Source organism: Sorex araneus, chromosome 1, assembly GCF_027595985.1.
Source record: "Sorex araneus isolate mSorAra2 chromosome 1, mSorAra2.pri, whole genome shotgun sequence".
Lineage (NCBI taxonomy): Eukaryota > Metazoa > Chordata > Mammalia > Eulipotyphla > Soricidae > Sorex > Sorex araneus.
This window is the reverse complement of record NC_073302.1, coordinates 357,210,779-357,227,804: the sequence shown is the minus strand read 5'-3', so window position 1 is coordinate 357,227,804 and position 17,026 is coordinate 357,210,779.

The following is a 17,026-nucleotide window of genomic DNA, read 5'->3' as shown; positions in this document are numbered from 1 at the left end:
AGCCAGAGGAGGAAGTATAAACACAGGATGATATCATTTATAAGTTAAATTTAGAATAACTGGATGAAGAAATGCAATGGTTTAAAGGGGGTTGCCTAATCACCCTCGGAGCCAGTATATAGGGAGGATAAGGAAAGAAATATGAGTGGGGGGAGAGACAGAAAAAAAGCAATGATGGGATTAGGGATCAAGGGGATTCAGGTACATTGGTAGTGTTAATAAATGATGGAACCTAATATGTGGACCACAGGATTGACAACACTGAAATCCTGAGACCCAAACTTTAACAACCAAACTTAAAATGGTGCCTTTTTAGGTACTGACTGGAGAGGTGGGTGGGGACTGAGAGAGGGAATCTGGGAGCATAGTTGGAGCAAAGTTGATACGGATAGTGGGAACCAGTGCTGGAACATTGTATGTCTAAAAATCAACTATGAATAATTTTTAAATCATAGTGCTTTAATAAAACAAAATTTCAAATATCTTCAGATTTTTTTGGCGGGAGGGATCACACCCGGTGATGCTCAGCGGTTACTCCTGGCTCTGTACTCAGGAACTACTCCTGGCGGTGCTTAGGGGACCATATGGGATGTTGGGACTCGAACCCAGGTCAGCTGTGTGCAAGGCAAACACCCTATCCGCTGTATATGTATCCACTCCAGCCCCATATCTTCAGATTCTTATGTCTATAGTTCAACCTTGTGTAGGCTGAGAGTAGTGATTTAGATAAAAGTTATGATGGAATTTCTTCATTTAGTTTTATTTTAATGAAAAAGATATTTTGTAATTTACCAAGATATAATGTTGAGATACATATGGGAAATTTGCTATACCATGGTTGGAGGTAAAGTTATGGAAGACGTTAAGTAGAATAGAATAAAAAAAAAAATTTAATTAATTTATTTATTTTTATTGAATCACTGTGAGATGCAGTTACAAAACTTTCATATTTGAGTTTTAGTCATACAATGATTGAACACCCATCTCCCCACAGTGCACATTTCCAACCACCAATATCCCCAGTTTCTCCCACCCCCATCCCAACCTTCCTCCTGCCTATATGGCAGAAAATTTCCCCCATACTCTCTCTACTTCTGGGCATTATGGTTTGCAATATAGATACTGAAAGGCTATCACTTTTGGTCCTTTATCTACTTTCAGCACACATCTCCCATCCCTAATGATTCCTCCAATCATCATTGACTTAGTGACCCCTTCTCTATTTCAGCTGCCTTCTGCCCCAGCTCATGAGGCAGACTTTCAACTATGGAGCAATATTCCTGCTCCTTGTCTCTACTGTCCTTGGGTGTCAGTCTCATATTGTGGTATTTTATATTCCACAAAGGAGTGCAGTCATTCTATGTCTGTCCCTCTCTTTCTGACTCATTTCAGTAGCATGATACTCTCCATGATCATCCACTTATAGCAAATTTCACGACTACATCTTTCCTAACAGCTGCATAGTATTCCATGGTGTAGATGTACCAGAGTTTTTTAAAACAGTAATCTGTTCTAGGGTACATGGACTGTTTCCAGATTTTAGCTATTTTAGCTATTGTGAATAGTGCTGCAATGAACATACAGGTGCAGATGTCACTTCTACTGTGCCTTTTTGCACCCTTGGCATATTAGAATGAAAAACTTTTCATCTGACTTATATGTATAGTGCTTTAACTTAACTTTTCTCAACAAATTATTTCTTGTGATATAGAGAGATTACTATTGTTCACATATCAGCAACAATCATGTTGTAAAACTTTAGTATTTTCTTTATAAATTTTCTACATAAATATTTTGGCATAGTATAAGAATATAACACTTAATTGTGTATTGTTATATATAAAACCATTTTCAAAAAACATGCAATCTAGAGTTGGAGAGATTATGCAGCAGGTAATGCAATTGCCTTTTTATGTTATTTACTTGAGTTCCATCCCCTCCCTGAACTACATATGGTCCCCCAAGCTCCACAAAGACTGATGTATGACCACCAAGTCAGGAGTAAGTTCTTAGCACAGCCAGGTGTGTATGCCTCCAAAAGAAGACAGAGATGGCCAAGAATGTGAGTGGATTCAAGACACAGAGATACAGATTAAATTAGTGTATACAATTTCTGGTAAGTGCCTTCATGGGAAGAGATGCTTTACTCTGTATTACTTCCTTCTTCTTATTGCCTGTGCAAAGAACTAGAGGTACCCAGATGTTGCAGATTTTTACTTATCAATTAAGTATGACTGAGCAACAGCATACCTTATCCTGGGAACTTTATGTTAAGAAGTCTTTGGTTACCATGGAAATAGTACTTCCAGATTAGAGACAGAAACCAAAGTGAAGATACAGAGAATTTAGTGCCAATAGAAAAATAATTAGTAGGTGTACAGACTTCTTTTTCATTAAGATTCATAGTGAGATCAAGAAAATATGGTACAGAAGTATGTGTGAGAGAGAATCAAGGATGTGGTTGATGATGACATCTTTGAGGAGAGCACCAAGTGGAGAATCAGAAGTACAATGGTCTGAATCCATGAAAAGGCAGATAATTGCATAGATAAAGAAAGACTGGGGAAAAATAAGATGAAGAAGAGGGTAGTCTCTCCTGCTGTAAGGGAAGAACAGAGACAGATAAAGACAATTTTCGAAGCAGGATAAGGACAATTGAACAGCTGCATTTTTTCCCGGAAAATTAAGAAGTAAACCAAACTTTCAGACCATGGGAAGCTGAGGCAGAAAAGAGCGCAGGAATGAGAGGGTGTAAACTTTTTGTGTGTGGGATCCTGGTTGATTGCTGTACTGGATGGTCTTCTTAGTGTCTTTGGTGCCCCTGGAGGACTCGGAGCACTACCCTCAGATGGTCTGGTTTTTGCCTGGCACCACAGGGCACAAACAGGTATAGCCCACCACTCTGGCCCTAGCATTGAACTGTCTGGACAGCTGGCTGAGTGTTGCTGCGTTTTACCCCACTTTCCCTGAGAACTACTTGGGAGTTTCCCTAATAAAAAGAAAAGTGTGAAGCAGTCAAGTCTAATCTTTGAGGGATTAAAAAAATTAAGCCAACTGAAGGTAAGAAAGAAAATGTTGAGCATTCCTGAGATTGGCTAAAAAAATTCATCATTAGCCAACGAGGAACAAATTGTGACTTTTTTCCTCCCAGAAGTCCTTTACACTTAGAAATTAGCATCAGTTGGAATGAATCATTGAGCCTTGTAGAACAGACTATTTGTGAAGACGATCAAAGGGTTGGTGGAAATGAGTGTGTTGATGACAGTGTGGTTGAAATAATAAACCATGATGTCCAGACAAGTTAGGAAGTAAATTGAAGTAAGGAGGGGTGGAGAGTCTGACTAAATAGAGACAGAGAAGGAAACTCAAGCTTGGTCTTGTTGACAGTGAGTAGTGTGGGTGTGAAGGTTTTGTGGTGGCAATGAAAACAGAGAACTTGGTGCCCCACAGGGGAACTACAGAGGGTCAGATGGATGACTGTGATGATCGTGAGGAAGCTAAGGTAGAGATTAGGGGGAAACTAGTGAAAGCAGAAGGAATCAAAGGTCTGTGAAGCTGAAATGCAAAATTATCATTCAAGTGAAAGTTAAAATTACATGTTGCTTGGAATGAAATGGGTTAGAGAAAAAATTGACCCCTAAATCTGTTTCAGAAGCCATGTGTGTGAACCACAAACAATAGCATGGATCTGCACAGACACTGAAATTTAAGAGTACAGATCAATCAGCAAGAAAGAGGCATCTTGTAAATATCTTCAGGATTTTTGTAAAAAAAAAAAAAGTCACGGCTATGCATGGTTAGTGCCATTAAAAATAACTTTTAGGGAAAGCTTTTATCACAATCAGATCAGTCTAAATGAAATGTTTTGGTCTCACAGTAATTATTTTTTCCAAGAAATAATAATATTTTTGTAGGATAGATTCTCTTTGCTATTGATTTTTCACTTTGCTCTTGCTCCAGTAGAGGGCACTCAAAGCTCAAATAAATGCATGTAATCATTTCAGATTTTACATAATTAAGTTCATACTTAGATGAGAAAGAAAATTCTGATTTAATAAGTCTTAATTACTAGTCATACGTGCAAACTTCACTAAGATGAAATGAGCTCTTCTAGGTGGCTAAGTGAGGACATGCCTCCCCAGACATGCTTTTTTTCATTTGCACTCTGCACACCCTGAAAGTAGAAAGGAAATTTTCTTGCCTGGGCAATAAGTCAGTCAGGCTTTCTAACTGTACATTTGAAAGAGACTACTGACCCTTGAGTTCTGTTTTTACTCCTATCTGACTTCTTTGAGAAGAGTTCAAGATAATCAGATGGATTGCTTCAACAGTGTCTTTAAATGCTACAATCTGAAAGTACCAATGAGACCGAAGTGGCTAGTGAATCCTCCCACTGGCAAATCTGTACAAATGGATGAAGTTGCAAAGATGGAGTGTACAACCACTCTGGGCAGCCCAGAGGAACTTCTGAAGGGAGTTTCAAAAATATCTTGTGCTAGTGAGAGTAGGAAGACTCTAGCATTATTAGTATTTGGGGGAAGACTGTCAGCGTTTCGTCAAAGATTCTCTGAGGTCTTGGGTCTCATGGTTGGAATGATTCTGCAGCAATAGTCTGCTGCAAAGAGCCTTCCATGATTCAAATACAGCAGCTTTTTAAAAGAAATAGAGGATATTTCAGCTTGGTTTGCATCTATCTTATTTCTGGGTAAGAATTATTCATAGGAAGTGATTGGGAAACATGCCCAGACTCTTGCAATGAAGAGGACCTTAGAAGCTAATACAAATTAGCTTCTAAGATGGATCCCTGACTGCTGAAAGGAAGATAATGCTGCAAAAGTCTTTTCAGCAAAAATGGTTAACTGGCATTAAAGTAGTACTTTATGACTTCATGGCTTATCATAATCAAATGTTTAACTACTTGTTACAATTTTTACTCTACAATTTTTATTATTTTAATCAATCCCCTTATCCTCTCTCACCCTCATCAAATCTGTAGTCCTCTCTACATTCAGAAATTTAGTCCTGTCTTTTCTGGAATACAATAATACAAGAAATCTTGAGTCATATTATAGGTGTTCTAATTCTCTTATGCTCAGAATACAAATGCCAGTGAGGCAAAGGGCTGAGTCACTATGCAAAATAGATTTTTTTAAACAGCACTTTCCCATTTTCTTAATAACATAACAGTACAAGATAAAGGATTTACAATATAAGACCCTGAGGGTATGCAAACATCAATAATGAAACTTAAACAACTTTAAGACTGAGGGGTTAAATATAGAATATGTATTTATGGCTTGGGTGTAATTGTTGAGCATGTCTAGCCTTGCCATAGATGGTTGACAGATCAGGCAGCAGCTTGAATTATGGTTGTAGGCAAGAAATTATAAGATTGAGTCTAGTTTTTAACCCTCTGGTTAAATATTTCCCATTATCTAGTTAGACACACTAAATAATTTATTTAAAATTACGTCAAAATCACGAGAAGACCATTCAAATGAAAGTGAATACCAGAAGACTGAGAATTAAGAAACAGATTTTTCAAAATGTAAACACCAAATAGTGGTCCAGTCCTCAAATTTGGCTTCTAAAATTTAGGCATGTCCCTCTTTGGAGTCTGAGTGACCTCTTCTTCAACTTAACCACATATAATCATGATTTTTGCCTGTAGGGCTGATTTTTGTATAATTTTAACTACATTCTGCTACAAGTAACAAAGGTTGAAACCAAAGTGACTTTATAAATAAAAGTATGGTCTTACCTAACAGGAAGTCTGGTAGTGGGTGATTCTAGAACGATTTCCTAGGTTGCTTGGTGATGTAAGCTCTCCCTCTAGAATCTTGAGTTTTCCACCTTCAATAACAAGATGACTGTGCCTAGTGTCTCATCCCTCACAATGGCATTCAGAGCAGGAAAATTTATAGTTATTCAAGTTATCATTTTCTAAAGGGCAAGGAAAAAATTCCCCAAACTTTCAGACTTTACTGACTGTCTAGAATTGTGTAATGTGTCTATCCCTGGCAGAATAACCATGAAAGGAAACAGAATCACCAAAGTTAGTCACGGTCAATCAACATTCACCCCTTATAGCAGGAGAGAGTCATTCTACCCTGGAATCCAAGGTGAGCATAAACAAAACCACTATTTACTGAGATAAAGAACAGGAGTATGGGTGATGAGTGGAACATGAGCCATGAATAATGTGTCTGTAATTCTCTCCATGTATATTTTCATATGTCCCAAAAATGCACTTACTCTTAGGTTTTAGGGTAATCTGAAAGCCCAATAACTACACCAAATGACAAATTTTCCTAGTCAACTAATGCAATTCCATTTGGTGAACAGTGACCTCTTCACTCAATTTACCTCAAAATAAGTTTGAAGATTATTATTTTTAAGTTATATTTCATTTTTTCCAAAGAATTTAGAGGTATGTTTAATTTTTTATTTTATTCACAATGGAGACATTACTGGTGCCCACTCAAGCAAATTGATAAACAATGGAATGACAGTGCTACAGTGCTATTAATTTACATGTTTTGTGTGCATATATTAAATTTCTTAAGCAGAAGCTCCCAAACCTGCCAAGTTTCATTTAATCCTAATCCCTACAATCAGTGCCTTGAAACACATAAGATACCATGATATAGACTGGGGGTAAAACTGTTCTGCTATTACTCTCTAGGGTTTACTAAGTGGAAATATTTAGAAGGTAAAAGAGACATACTGCTTTCAAACTTGATATGGTCTGGCTAAAAGCTGAAAATTAAAAGCTTAATTTAATAAGTTTTACTCTCCTGTGGTGGGATAGTTTCCTTCCGTAAAAGCCCAGGAGCCTCCCTCTACCAAGTACTTCCACTGCAGCAGGATTCTTCAACAATGATTTGCTTATGACCAACATGATGCTGTCTTCCTGTTTTACTAAGTAGGTGATAGATGAAGCCAGAGATATTTATGATAAGAATAAATGTCATGTGGCTTCTATTTATTCTATACCCTTTAACCTAAGAGCTCCACTCTGTTTCTGCAACTCCGTTGGTTCTGGAGATAGAGAGAACAAGGACTCTTTTGACAGAAGTTGAGCTTTGTTTTTTTCTCAACTAAGTTCATCTTAGTTAAGGGTCTACAATGTAGAGATTAAGAGACAATCACACTAGAAGAACAAAATTTTTTATTCTAAATTATTGTTACTTTGAAAATGATTTTTGAAAATGAGAAAGCATGTTTTGGTTTCTTTTACATTTTGTTTTGAGGACCAGAGGTGTATCTGAGTGATACATCACTTACCTTGCATGTGAGACCTTTGATGGAAGGAAGGAAGGAAGGAAGGAAGGAAGGAAGGAAGGAAGGAAGGAAGGAAGGAAGGAAGGAAGGAAGGAAGGGAGGGAGGGAGGGAGGGAGGGAGGGAGGGATGGAGGGAGGGAGGGGGGAGGGAGAGAGAGAGGGAGGGAGAGAGGGAGGGAGGGAGGAGGGAGAGAGAGGGAGGTATGAGCCTCACCCCAAACGGAATGAACCTCACCAAAGAGTGGACCAGCAGGAAAACCCAGATATGTGGGAACCTGTGACTGAGATCTCCAAGCCCACTTGGATCAGTACTGTGCCTCCTCCCCCAGGTCCCCAGTTTTCCAGAAGCTTGGCAGTCACTCCCACAAACTGCCCCTGGCGCCATGTAATCTCATCAATGGCCAAGACCCAGAGACTATTAACTAAAGTTCCTGGAAGAGAATAACACAGAATTTCCTGGACTTTATATTCTATCCATAACAAGCATACAAAATAAATCATCTAACCTTTCCAGCAGATTTGAGTGGTGGTGAAACTGATGTTGAAATATAGAAACCAAAGTAGAGAGAGAGTATGGGGGAAGTTGTCTGCCACACAAGCAGGGGAAGGGTTGGAATGGAGGTGAGGGGCAATACTGGGTATTTAGGTGGTGGAAAGTGTGCATTGGTGAAGGAATGGGTGATGATTATATGACCAAAGCTCAAACATGAAGGTTTTGTAGCTGTATCCCATGGTGAATTAAAAAAAGGGAGGGGGGATAATAATAAAATAATAAAATAAAGTTAACATTCAGAATGGAGTAACAAAAAGTAATATGGAATTCATGCCCAATTCAATCAACTTAATCAATGGCTGAATAAATAGCAGTACTCCTACATTATTAAAAAAAAAGAATGGAGGAAAGAATAAAGAAAAGGAAAGACAGAAAGAAAGAAAGAAAGAAAGAAAGAAAGAAAGAAAGAAAGAAAGAAAGAAAGAAAGAAAGAAAGAAAGAAAGAAAGAAAGAAAGAAAGAAAGAAAGAAAGAGAGAAAGAAAGAGAGAAAGAAAGGAAGAAGAAAAGAAAGGAAAGAAAAAGGAAGAAGGAAAGGAAGAAAGAGAGAGAAAGAAAGAGGTAATGAGGATTGCTGGATGAAATAACGGAAGAAAACGAGAGAGAAAGACATAAAGGGACGAAGGGAGGAAGGAAGGAGAGAGAGAAAAAAAAAAGTTATTTTGAAAATACTTAATTTATTCGCTGAATAATGTGATTCTGTCAACCCTTTTACCCGCCCCTCATAATTTATTTTACACAGATCCTTTCTAGATTCTACAATAGTCATTCATACATAGTTAGGCTTTGACTTTGATAAGAATGAGTTTCTGTGAACTTTATTGTGACTGTTTCCCCTTAATTGCTACAAATCAAACGTGCTACTTGTAGAACATCATGAAGAAGCATCACCCAGAAATACTGCATGTGTGGTTTGGTTCCCATGAAAACTTACTCTACATATTCACATAGTATAAAGATGTATTTTTGCATATGTGCCAGTACTGAAGAGACAGAGGGACAACATACGCACACATACACACAGACATACACACACACACACAAACACATGGGAGAAGATTGATTTGTTAATTCAAGTAATAGAAATGATCTGACTAATTGTGGGTTAACCCAATAAAGGTTTAGTTAGTATTTTTTTAATCTAACAGTGATTTTTTTTTAATTTTTGAGTCACACCCGTCTATGCACAGGGGTCACTCCTGGCTCTGCACTCAGGAATTACCCCTGGCGGTGCTCAGGGGACCATATGGGATGCTGGGATCGAATCCGGGTTGTTGGCCATGTGCAAGGCAAACACCCTATCTGCTGTACTATTGCTCCAGCCCTTACAGTGATTCTTCAGACAGACAATCTAAGATCTGGCTTCTTATTTTTTTTTTTTTTTGCTCTGCCATTCTGATCATAAAGACTATTGCCTCCGGGTCAAAAACTGGTTTCTGGGGCTGGATCAATAGCACAGCGGGTAGGGCGCTTGCCTTGCACACGGCCGACCCAGGATGACCCAAGTTCAATTCCCAGCATCCCATATGGTCCCCTGAGCACCGCCAGGAGTAATTCCTGAGTGCAGAGCCAGGAGTAACCCCTGTGCATCGCCATGTGTACCCAAAAAGCAAAAAAAAAAAAAAACTGGTTTCTGTGATCTTATATATAACCAACTTATCTGTGAATAAGGAGTAAGCAAGGCAAATTGTTGAAATTGTCTATTTTTTTTTGTCCAAGAAGAGACCATCTATTTGACCGGAACTGAGTCTCATATATGTATACATATATATATGTATATATATACACAAATGTATATATATAAAATATCACTTATAAAGAAAGCTGTGAAAGAAGTGTCCATTTACATTTTGAAAGATAATAAAAGAGGAGAGGAAGACTAGGAATGACTTGAAGTGAACCAACCAGCAATGACTGCTATTTAGATCAACAGGCAAAGTTCTTACTTAAATAAAACTTGTGTTTCATGACATAACAACCCTGTAAAAGAGTAAAAATCTAGAAGATTACAGATTGATTTAGAAATAACCTGAGGGCTGATAGGTAGGAATGATAAAAATCTTTTCTTTTTCATTTGAAATAAAATTTAAAATCTTTAGAATTAGCACAGCGGTTGGGCGTTCGCCTTTCACGCGGCTGACCCATGTTCGATTCCTCTGGCCCTCTTGGAGAGCCCAGCAAGCTACAGAGAGTATGTAACCCGCACGGCAGAGCCTGGCAAGCTACCCATGCATATTGGATATACCAAAAACAGTAACAATAAGTCTCTCAATGAGACCCGTTACTGGTGCCCGCTCGAACAAATCGATGAGCAATGGGATGACAGTGAGAGTGACAGAATTAGTTTATTTTCCTTCCTACATTTTTTAATTTGCACCTACATGTCTGTTAAAGAATTTTAGGCATTATTTAATGGTATACACATTATAAAATAGTATGTATTTTCTGTTATTTTGCTTTGTTCTTTCTTGGGGAGTCACACCCAGCTGTACTCCTGGCTCTACACTCAGGGATCACTCCTGGCGGGTTGGAGCACCACAGCATGGGGTGTCCACGATTGAACCCAAGTCAGTTGCATCCAAAGCAAGGGCTTTACCTACTATACTACCTCTCTGGCCCCCAAATAGTATTTTAGTTAAAATTGGAGCGGTAGAATAAAGATCAGCAACAGCAGCAGCAGCAGCAGCAGCAGCAGCAGCAGCAGCAGCATCATCCCGTTGATCATTGAATTTCTCAAGTGGTCTCAGTAACATCTCCATTCGTCCTATCCCTGCGATTTTAGAAGCCTCTCTTTACTCATCCTTTCCAACAATGCCACATTGGAGGCTCTTTCAGGGTCAGAGAAATGAGACCCATCATTGTTACTGGTTTTGGCATATGAATACACTATGGGAAGTTTGCAAGGCTCTCCCATGTGGTCAGGAAACTCTTGGTAGCTTGCCAGGTTCTAACAGAGAAAGAACTAGGCTGTAATATGCCGCTTTGCGGCCATGCAATTCCAGGAGCATGGTTTTAAGTCTCAGGATATTGGCCATTGGTGGGACTACACAGTGCCGGGGGCAGTCCCTGGATGTGACTGCCTAGCTACTAGAAATCTGGGTGGAAGAGGCCCAGTTTTGAATAAATAATATAAGGATAAATCACAAGCAGAAAATTGATTAAAAGTCAACTTCTTATAAGGTATATGTTTGCTGCAGGTGGACCCAAACTTCACCTTTACTCTTTCTAACATGAGAGTCGGTAAGGCAGGAGAGGCAATGCAGTGGGGAAGGAGCTTATCTTGTATGCACCAGGCCAGGTTTTGATTCCTGGCACCACATATGGTCTCTAGAGCACCATCAGAAGTGGTTCCTGAGTGCAGAGCAAGGAGTAAATTCTGAGCACTGCCTGAAAATAGAAAACAAAAGAAAACCATGACTATTAAGTCCATAATTCATATAGGCCAAGCTAGCAAATGTTTGGAGGAAGACTACAGATTATGGTCTATCATCTATTTCATCACATGCCCAAATTCTCTTACTTATATTTAGCCCTGTTTCCCCCATGGTACCTCATTTAGGTGTCCTCCAGAAATAGTGGGGATCAAGTTTATTCTGTGTCCGACATCAAAAGTGTGGAAAGCAGGCATTCCTCCAGAGAGGATGTCCATCTTCCAGTGCAACTGAGACCCTTCCTGCCAGCCAGGGAGTGAGTTTTACAGCTCTGCCCCTGTCAGGGACACTTCCGGTTAGAGCACAAGTATCAAACATTTTCTATTACTTTCTTGCATCTAATGAGAAAATAGACATGCTCATTTTAAAACTAATTTTGGAGGCTTTAATCCCTATGCTATCTTCCTGGTTCCAATGTACTGAGAATTTACAAGATGTCAGGTCCTGGCGCAGGGCACTCTTCCTAAGGGCTTGAGAGAAGCCACATTCTGTGGGTAGAGTGACTAAAACTCGAAAAAGTTCATTTAGATCTAACTATGCCATAGGTAGACCCAGCAATGGCAGAGTTAGGATTGCTATCTGAATGGATCGACTTCACCTACTGTGCCACTTGACAAGAGTTGTATATTTAGGGCAGGGGAGAGAAAATAGATGAGCACTTCTCTTGCACAGATTGGACCTTACCTCACATCAATTCCCAACACCTCCAATAGTTCCTCCAGCCTCACCAGGAATGATGTCTGAGCTCAGAGGCAGAGTAAGCCCTGAGCACCAGTGTGTGGCCAACCACTGCCCCCACTGTAAAGGAAAGAACTATGAAGATTTACAAAACCAGGGTCTAGTGTCAGAGCTGGATAGCTGATGCAATTTTGTTCTACCTTACTATTCTGCTCTACAAGTTATTTCTCATTATTTGAGGGAGATTCCCAGAATTGGAAGATTTTCTTACTACCTCCTTATCTTTTACTTAATAGCTGCTTACCCTCTGGTAATTGATAGAACTTCCTAAATATGATTTAATCATTTGTGGAGTGAGAACCACATCCCATATATTTCATGATGATGGTGGGATGGGGAGAGGCTGATGAATAAGCAAATCCTCTTCTCTAGTCCTTTGGGGAAACTTTCATATTTTAAAAAATATTAATATTTTTAAATGTTGTATTTTAAACATAGTGTATGTTTTCTATGACTTGAGATACTATAATACAAAATATCCTATGTAGCTCTTGTCACCATAGGCCAAATTTTTAAGAAAATATGTCTATCCTATCAAGACAAATATTGCCTCCATGAACTTCCACTATAGTCCTGTTTTTTTTTTTTTTGGCTCTTTCCTCAACTGTAAACAAATTGCCAGCTGTTCAATGTTTGCTTTCTTCCTAGGTGAACTTGTAGGCTGCCTGTTTTATCTGAAACTCTATCTCTAATACATATAAAATTGGTTAGTGTGTCATCAATAGGAATTCAATGAGTTGTAAAGTCAGGCAGGGTAGTTGGCATACTGAAAAGTAACTCAGGCAATTGCTAAAACCTAAAAGCATGAATTTCTAGCCTATATTGACTGCACTAACTTTGGAAAGGGAGAAGGATTTGGGGATTATATTAAAGGTAAATATATGGATATATGGTTATTATTATTGTTGTTGTTGTATGCAGATTATATCCAGAACCTCACACTTGTATTACATACTTACTCTCCATTACTGAGACACATGTTACTGGCCATTAACTATTACTATGAAGATAACATGGCTGTGATAGCATTAATGCTTATGTTTTAGGCATATAATTTTGCACTACATTCACCCCTCTGAATACACACACACCTGTATACCATTATCCCTATGTCCCTTCCTATCCTTTATTATTGGTTTAATGTTTTAAAACATTATTGGTCTGAACAATCTTTTCTCTTGGACATTCTATAGATAATCTTGTGATTGGGAACAGTACTAAGGCATGTTCATGCCTCATTTTGGATAGAAACCTGTTGGATAAAGAAGATAGTATAAATAAAGAGAAACAGGATGGAATAGTCATTATTGAAGCAAAAGATAAGATATCTATAGAGTCCCCCCTTTTCTTAAGGTCCAGAGTTAGACCTTATTAGAGAAGGAAAATAGTCAAAATGATCCCTGTAAGCCTTGAATAGAAATTTGTTCATGAATAGAAATATCTTTGAATCAACTCATAGTTTTATAGGAAAAACAAACTCCCAATTACATTTCTGATTATTCAATACCAAAGGACAATCCAATAGAGAATTTGGAAGCTAGCATTATTACCTATGATCCCACTGGGGTTTGATTAGCAAACCTTTGCAATGACCCTTGAAATAAACCTCCTCTTTTTATGAGAATTATAAAGTTGAAAACCAAAAATGATATCAATATTCTATTGGAAAGGATTATTTCAATATCTAGTGAGAACATTTCAGAAATCTAGTATCCTAAAGCAGTCTAAAAAAAGTGTTCTGAAGAGGAGCATGTTAGTAGTAAGGAAAATGTAATAGCTTATAAATAAAGGATGAGAACGTGCTATCATCATCATCATCATCATCATCATCATCATCATCATCCCATTGATTGTCGAATTTCTCAAGCAGTCTCAGTAAAGTCTCCATTTGTCCTAGCCCTAGTATTTTAGAAGCCTCTCTTTAGTCCTCCTTCCCAAGGAGGGAGGCTCTTTCAGGGTCAGGGGAATGAGACCCAGCATTGTTACTGGTTTTGGCATATGAATACACCATGGGGAGTTTGTGAGGCTCTCCCATGTGGGCAGGAAACTCTCAGTAGCTTGCCAGGTTCTCCCAGAGGGATAACATGCAAATGAAATAAAAAAGATTAAAATTAATAATGCAATCACAGAATCAAAATGTTTATTAACACTTACAAAGTCAAGATTTGTATTGGCTAAACCCCACGCTAATGAAAGTAACACTTTAGCAGCTCTTTTGAAAGTAATAGAAAAACATCAAGAATAAAACTGAGCAAAAAATCAGTTATGGAATGCATGAAATGGAGAGTTCAGCTTGAAATTATTGATATCTCTGGAAAGGAGACACAATTTAATTAGAGTCAAATTACAGTGAAGAAAACTTTATTGAGCTAAAAGAAACACCAAGTGCATGCAGACTGAAAACACTACGCAGGTTTCAGGAAATATTAATACAAAGAATCACATATCATTCCATTATGATGATGAGTTCATGGATGAGGATAAAAAATAACACAATAAAACAGAGCTAATAAGCAACTAGAAAAAAATATATAATAATAAGCTGCATCTGGACCTTCAGACTTCTCCAGAAACAATGGAAGGGCAGTGGACAGATTAAAGAGTGAAGATTAAGACATTATTGGCTGAGACTTTGAATCAAATTATTTTTTCATCTATAACAACCCATAAAACATTATCTGATATGAGCAAGTTAATAAAACATATGATCACACACATTTTTAAAGAATTACTTGTAGACATACGCTGTGGTACAATTATGAGTTATGGTACAATTATGATATAATTATGAATGGAGGTTGATGATGAACATTTGTAAAACACTTTCTAAGGTGATTAAGAAACTTTATATTATATTTACTTAAATTCCTTCAGAAACCTGGGTACCTCTTTCTACTTTTATTTGATTTTTAAATTTTTCTATATAAAAGCAAGCACAAACAAGAAACTTAGCTTGAATTGTTTGCCACATTTAAAGTAAATTCCTCTTTTCTTTCCCAGGATGAGATTCATGCTTACTCCTTACCTTTAAAATTCCAATATAATTATCTTTATAATTCCAATAGCAATGCTGTCTATTATGGCAGGAAAGGAATAACAATGCATTATTCATTATTTCTTTTGTTTTTATGGCTTGGTCGTCATTGTTCTAGGGACAATGAATTATTAGTAGAAAATATTTGCTAAACAATTTTAATGTCATTCTGAGACCAAATCAAATTACATTAAACTCTGTGCAGTTTCATATGTGAAATGAATAAATATAACTAGGAAATATGGAAACTGAGAGATAAGACATCTTGCATGTGGCCGATCCTGTCTTGATCCCTGAAACTTGTTATATATATCCTAAGTTCAGCCAGTAGTGACCCAGTCATAGAGGCAGAAATAAGCCTTAAGGACAGCTGGGTGTGGCTTAACCTCCTAGCCCCACCAAAAAATAAGAAAAGAAAAATAGAAAGGATGGGAGGGGAGGGGTGGGTAGAAATGGAATAAAGGGAAGGGAAGGGAAGGGAAGGGAAGGGAAGGGAAGGGAAGGGAAGGGAAGGGAAGGGAAGGGAAGGGAAGGGAAGGGAAGGGAAGGGAGGGGAGGGGAGGGGAGGGGAGGGGAGGGGAGGGCAGGGGAGGGCAGGGGAGGGCAGGGGAGGGCAGGGGAGGGGAGGGGAGGGGAGGGGAGGGGAGGGGAGGGGAGGGGAGGGGAGGGGAGGGGAGGGGAGGGGAGGGGAGATGGGAGGAGAGGAAAGGAAAGAAAGATATCTGGAGCCAGAGATGTGGCTCAGTGGTAGAATACTTGCCTTCATGTTCAACAATGATACAACATAAATGCATACATATTAATTTTTGAACCAATATATGTAGTAATTGGATACATGGATTATGAACCTGCATGGTCCAATTATCTGGCTTTTTCACTATTATGACCTTGTGCAAGTCATTTTGTTTGTGTAGTTTTCTTTCATCTATAAATGGGAGTGGAGAAGCATCTACCTTTTAAAATGATTTATAGGTATTGTACATTGTTTTCTTATTATAAATGGTATGATAATTTTTGGATGTTTGTGTTTTCTCATAATACTGGACTCTCTGAAGTTGTACTAAATTAATATAATTGAATGGGGAGGTTGTCTGGTTATACAAAGGTGAACAAAGCAATGTAGTTTGGATTTATAGCCATCCTCCCCCTCCCCATATAAAAAGTAGAAACCCAGATCTTCTGTATATCTTTGACCTGGGTATTTCTGCAGCACAAATTTCCTAAATTTGAAAAGCAATGTTGAAATGAAAATATAGAGATGGGGAGGAGGACAAACTATCATGACATATCTTATTTCCTACTGATTTGTGTTGATTTGAGAACTAAAAAAATTCAGAAATTGCAGATAAATTTGCTGAGTTTTGATCACTTTTGTTTCTTGTGATAGTGTATTAATCAGAACTCACAAAATAATTTAGAGGTCTTAATAAGCAAATTTATTCACGGAGGGCATGGTCTTAGGTCTCTCACTGAATGCAGGTGAGACAGATGATAATATTGTTAAATTCCAGCACACCAGGATGGAGAAAGCAGAAATTACTCTCACCCTTAGGATCCGCTATCCCTGCCTCCTCAAAATTCCCAGGGAGGGAAAATTAAGAAGCTACCAATAATGAGGCTTATTTGTTAGCATATGGGGAAAATGAAAGCTCATGATAGCCATTTAACACAATTATTGTAAATCAATATTCTGACCACCTATTTGTATAAAGATTTATTCCTATTCCTCATAGTTCTAGAAAATTTAATCTTATTCATATTCACATGAGAAAATATATTGTAAGAGCCAGTTGAATAATACCACTCAATACCTCTATTGCAAACTACAACACCCAAAAGGAGAGAGAACAAAAGGGAATGCCCTGCCACAGAAGCAGAGCGGGGTGGTGGGGGATGGGGTAGGGGTGATGAGAGGGATACTGGGATCATTGGTGGAGGTGAATGGGCACTGGTGGAGGGATGGGTAAACTATCACTGTATGAGTAAAA